Below are 6,230 nucleotides of genomic sequence, written 5' to 3'. Positions count from 1 at the left end.
AAATTGATTTGAGATAGATTATATACTCTGAATGATTATTTTTTTATAAAATAAATATTATCCTTTATTATTACTAACTACATATCTTCCGTATAATTAATGGATGTATTAAAGAAATTCTTTATCTATAAATATCCCCAGTCAAATGTAGGATATTTCATTGGTTAAACTATATTTTTTATATAATTATTTTTAATATTAAAAGTATACAATTTGATCATTTTGCTGATAACTTTTTTATGTAAAAGTATCAAAGTCATAATTTGAGAGGGAGTTTTATAATTTTTCTATCAGTGAAATACTTTGTACTACAAAAATTAAACAAATGTATTTTGTACACAATCAAACTATAGTTTACTATACTATTTAGTTATTATTATTTTATATAAAACTGACATGATTTAAAAACCTACATGATAGTGATTGTGATTATGGTGTTGACATCAAATATAATTGTAGAATTAAGATTAAATCTAATAAATACTCGAGAATAATTATGCTGCAAATAATGAATCATTATTTTTAAATAATATTAGATAATAAATCATCATAAGTTTTTTTATATTGCAAATTTCATGAATTATTACTGTACATGTAGAAGTAGAAATAGAAATTTTATTATAAAATTAAATAAATATCTTATAATTGCTCAACAAAATCGTAATCATAATATTTAGGCATTAATGTTTTGGATAACTTTACATTAGTTGACATAGAAGCAACAACAAACTATGTTTTGTCACTTCAACAAGAAGATGGATCGTTCGCTGGGGATGTTTACGGTATTTTTCAATCCATAAATATTATTATATTTATTAAACTATATTAGGTGAAATAGACACTCAGATTTGTATATTGTGCTATATCGTCTTTATTTTATATGGTATTCTTCACTATCTATAATAAAATTTTATGATACATGTAGTCTTTTATTTTTATATTTAATTTAAAAGAATAAGTTGACCACTGTTGATACCGAAAAAACTATAAACTTTATTTTATCGTGCATGAATTTTGATGGTGGATTCGGAGTTAATCCTGGGGATGAATCCCATGCTGGGCAAGTATCCAATAAAATTTTATCCAAACTATAATTAATATAGGTATTTTGTTGTATTGCTACACTTGAAATATTGAATGCTACCAACAGAATTCCAATTCAAAAAGTTTGTGCATGGTTGTGTGAAAGGCAGCTTGCAAGCGGCGGTCTTAATGGAAGGCCAGAAAAATTACCTGATTGTTGTTACTCTTGGTGGATTATTAGTCCTATTATTATTTTAAAAAATTGGAATGGCTATCAAGAGTAATTCTTTATTGATAGTATTTCTTAAAGAATTTTTCTGTTTAGAAAAATCTTATAAGGTATATATTAGAATGCCAAGATGTTGATAATGGTGGATTTACTGACCATCCTGGAAATGAAGTCAATTTTTATATCAAAAATATCAATTTTTTAATTCTTATATAGCCAGACATATATCATACACATTTTGGGATCTCTGGATTGTCATTGCTAAGATTTCTACGCAATTCATAGCACCTGTTCATCCAGTGTTTTGCTTGTCAAACGAGTCAATAAAACGTCATCTTACTGGAAGGCAACATGATTTGACTAGATTTTTTCCAGTTATTCTACATAAAGAAACATTTTAAATTTTATTTTTCAAATGTTCTGTTTTTTAAACTTTTGAGTTAGTATTTTTTTAATGGACTTGGTTTATTCTGATGTTAATTATGACAAAATTTATTAATCCTTATTACACGCTCAGTAGCACATTTAAAGGTGAAAACTTTTTTAAATACAATTACTATTGTGATTCATTTTCATGTAACTAATATACTCCAATAAAATTTTATACTTATGGATATATTGTGTTGATATTTTTGTCTTATCATAAAACAATAATATACATTTTTATAGTAATCTAATCATTCCATCGGCTATATTTGATAAAAAATATTATATTTTATAATAGATATATAAAATATTATAATTATAACTAGGGTTCAGAAATTTTTGTATTTATCTAGCTTCATCGATTTTTATCGTCGGTGAAACAAATTTCTGGCTAAAAATTCTTCGATCTTTATCGTTTTATATCGTCGTTTTTAATTTTTTGGCAAAATATTCTTTGGTCTTTATCAGTTTTCCTTCACTATTCGAATACACTAAATATGCCCATAAATTACAATGAACTGTTCTTTACCTTATAGTTTTGATTCTTATATATTTCTATTCCAATTTAATTTTAAATGTCACTATTTTTTAATTGAATTAGCTATCGAGTACAAGTATGATGTGGCTAAAGTGGAGTTTGGTACCATTGCGCGAGTGGATAATCTTCGTGTTTTTCATAGGATTAGTATTGGCACGCCGCGAAATGAACGTCGTTATTCCTCTGCCAGAGATTGGTTCCATCAACCTAGAAAACTTGAATATCTTTTTCATTGAGGTTATTGGACCTGAATAAAGAATACTGCGTTAATTTTTTAATGCATTTTGGATTAATCGTTAATCGGAATAAAAAACCAAATTTAATTACTGGTTATTTGGCTGATTACATGTTTAAAAAAAAATTCAAAGGACTTGTTTTTAGTAAAAACATTAACGAAATAGTTTCGATTTATACGTTTTGTAATTAAAAGTGTCTTTCTATATTTTCATCGGTATAGCTCGTAAGCTCGTTCGCGCGCATTGCTACCAAACTCCACTTTAGCCGTATGATGTTACAGCTATCACATATTTTTAATCAAATAATTATATGCATAAATATGTTTTAGTCTCTAGAATCATCTGTAAACTATAGAAAGATTATAATTTGTACTAAAATTATCTGTAAGCTATAGAAAGATTATAATTTGTACTAGAACCATCTGTAAACTTTAGAAAGATTATAATTTTTACTAAAATGCAGGGACATATACTTAATAAAATGGCTTAAATATTTTTTAAAACAGTCGTATATAAAAATAATGAACTAATTTTCTAGTTTTTTATATTTACTTATTAGAATTTCAAGCGTCTAACTTTTAAGTCATAATTCAAGTAAATCTTTCATTGTTCGCTGATATATCTAGATTCAGATCAGTAAAATTCGGCACAAAAAATCCCAAAAAAAATGATTATTGTGTATTACATCCTAAATTCTATGTAACTGACGATGAACCTGTTTGATTTTAAGACATGTTGCGACAAAGACGCTACCAGTTTTTACGAAATAATGTAGGGCCAACATCCATAAAACATATCACAATTATCTCTAGTTTATCTGATAAACAACTAATAACAGAATTCCTAAAGAAAAATGAGAGTAAGCAATACGATATTTGCTGTGAATTAGTGAAGGCTTCCATAAAATATATCTTATTTAACAAATGGAATAATGAAATTGCAATTGAATCATTTTTAATTATGTAGCCATATCTAGAGGAATCGAAAACGATCAACATATTTTCAAAATGTACATCTCTGTAATATTTTAATAAAAAATTACGAAGCTAAAAAGTATACTTTACAATTCGTCCGATTCCTTGTAATAGACGAAACCCTTGATTTGTTTTAAAACCATTACCACAATTCTTTGGCCTATGTTTCATAACTTATGTATACCATCAAGATGGTTGTTGGCACTGAGTTCACTAAAGCAAACTCATGAGCATTGACTGTTTAAACTTCGTAAGATATTTGCAATGCTTGATTTGAATAGTGATAATCTGTTTGGTATTATGCGCGATTCAGCACCTACAAAATAAAATTTATTATCGATAGTAATAAAAATAATTTCCGAAATACTATCAGAATTCCCTGCCTAGCACACTTGATAAATTTTAGCAATAAAGAAGTTTATTATTATAAATTTTCCTTATGTCTACAAGTTCTGCATTAAATTCGATGATAAATTAAAAAAGAATCGGTGATCTAGAGATATATTCTCTCGTTAAAAGGCTCAACCGATTTTGCTGTACATAGGATAGTTGTAATTGGCTGGTATAGCTTTTATGAATCACATTGTGCAGTTTATATAAATGACGGAATAATAAGGGGGATACTTTTTAAACCATGAATTGTGCTGTGTTAAGAATTTCTGGAAATACTACAAGTAACTCAAAAAGTGTTGATTATAATGTTATATTTGTTAAAGTACCTATTTTAAAAGATTTCCTTCAATTAATGGTCCCAAAATCAAAAAATCCTATAGAAAAAAATGTAAACGTTTACCTTGTTAGAGATATTTTTTATGATAATAATTGGGCTACTATAAACGTAAATTCTATAAGTGTATTAAACATTCCTAATTTTGACGGTTAAAATGAGAAAATCTAAAAAATCATTAGATAGAATAAATACAATTCGGAAAATTTTTTAGAAAAATATACTAAAATATTGTCCATGCTGTCTACTTTAAGAAAAACGGGTATTTTACACTTCTAGATTCAATCACCCTAAGAAACTTCATATAATTGGAGATATTGATTACACAAAAACTCTGGACCAGTTGAAAGCAGAAACAAGTCATTTTTATACTAAACTAAGGCACTATGTAGCACAAAATATGATTCTGATGAGAATTCGGCTATTTATTGGATTAATTAGTTCCTAATTTTCCCGTTCTTAATTAAGTGGTGAAGATCCTTCTTTCTATGTCAATTTTATCTGCTGAAGTTAAAGGATCCTATAGAAAATTTAGATTAATTGACTCAGATGAACGGAAAATTTGAGCCAACAAAGTCAATGCTAAACATTATATAATTCAACTAATAAATACCCACTGTAATCTATTTTCATTCACCATTCACTCGTGCATATATATATTTCCATCCATTATTGTCGATTTTGAAAAAATAGTCGTAAAAACTCTTAAAATCTACTTATAATCTACTTATAATTATACAATTTTTTTTAATAAATATAATGATAGAGTCCACCTTTTTTGTTGTGCAATCTTTATATTTTTTATATAAAGTATGCATAATTCCTATTATACGCTTATATAAATGTTTTAGGTACTTTTATGATGTTAAAATAACTTTATAAGTGGTGTAATAAAGTAATTTTATTGTTTAAATTTAAAAAAAAATTCGACTTACCTAATATTTTCTGAAAATATTAAACATCATCCATTTCGTAAAGTGTTCTGTAGCTATAGAATTCTTCATTCTAAAAGGCTGTTTCCTTAAATTATTTTTTTAAGCCAAAATAAATTATTATGAATTTATTAATAAGACTTTTATATTTTTTGCCTTTTGTAATTTCTTGTTGTGAATGAGTATATCAATAAAATTTTTATCTTATGTTATTTCGTTAATTGAAATATTTCTAAATATAGTAAAATGGCGTAGATAGAAAACAGGGTATTTTCTGATAAGTGTGGCACAAAGTATGATCCAGAAATATTTATAGTTCTAAAGTAGAAAAATATGCTGGATGAAACTCCAAGTAAACCACTTTATATGTATAATAGGATGGCTACTATTTCATTGATTGTAAAACATAAAGTGATAATGCTTCCATTTTTATGCATTTCTTATTAGATGATTATGAGTAGATTACTAAAAGATGGCAGTAACACAATACAAAGTTTGTAATTCGATAAGTAAAAGAATGTAATACGTTTCAACCTCTAGTGTCTATTGATATCACTAAACCTATATATAGTATAAGCGTTTTGGGAAGTTTTCCCCGCTCTATGATGGTATGATGGCATTTAATTATTTAAGGCTGTAAAGTGTAGGGTTCTATAAATGAATCAGCCCAACATATTATGAATAATATACTGTATTACTAATTATAACACTAAATATTTTTCAGACGGCTATTATATTAAAGTCAGTCGTGCTAAAATAATTAATGTTGGAAAAGGTGGTGTTTCTCCCCACCTTGATAATAAATAGTGTAGCCTCTTTTATGAATATCTTATACAAATTATTTTGTCTCAATCTTGTAATGTGTAACGTATATAATCCCACGTTACTGTAGAAATTGGCAAAAACTATTATTCAAATGCAAAACTTTTTGGGTTCATGTATCGCAACTAGCGCTCTTTTTATTGTTAGTGCTATTAATTTTGTGGTTAATGCCGCAGAATTAATAGCAACTCATAAGACAGTTTTTGAGGTAAAAAAAATCATAATCGTACAAGTGTTACATTCTTGAGAGCAAAGAATGTAGCATAGGAGAATATATAATAAATAAAAATAATTCTTACAGTTTATTATATGCATTATATTTT

The 6,230-nt window shown here is 26.6% G+C and overlaps 1 pseudogene; it reads left to right on the top strand.

Annotated features, from left to right (window-relative positions):
• The first annotated feature begins 707 nt into the window (after positions 1-707).
• LOC139225562 (geranylgeranyl transferase type-2 subunit beta-like) lies at positions 708-1,598 on the top strand (annotated as a pseudogene).
• The last annotated feature ends 4,632 nt before the right edge of the window (positions 1,599-6,230 follow it).

This window comes from Pempheris klunzingeri, unplaced genomic scaffold (genome assembly GCF_042242105.1).
Source record: "Pempheris klunzingeri isolate RE-2024b unplaced genomic scaffold, fPemKlu1.hap1 Scaffold_878, whole genome shotgun sequence".
Lineage (NCBI taxonomy): Eukaryota > Metazoa > Chordata > Actinopteri > Acropomatiformes > Pempheridae > Pempheris > Pempheris klunzingeri.
This window is presented reverse-complemented; position numbering and strand designations above follow the sequence as displayed.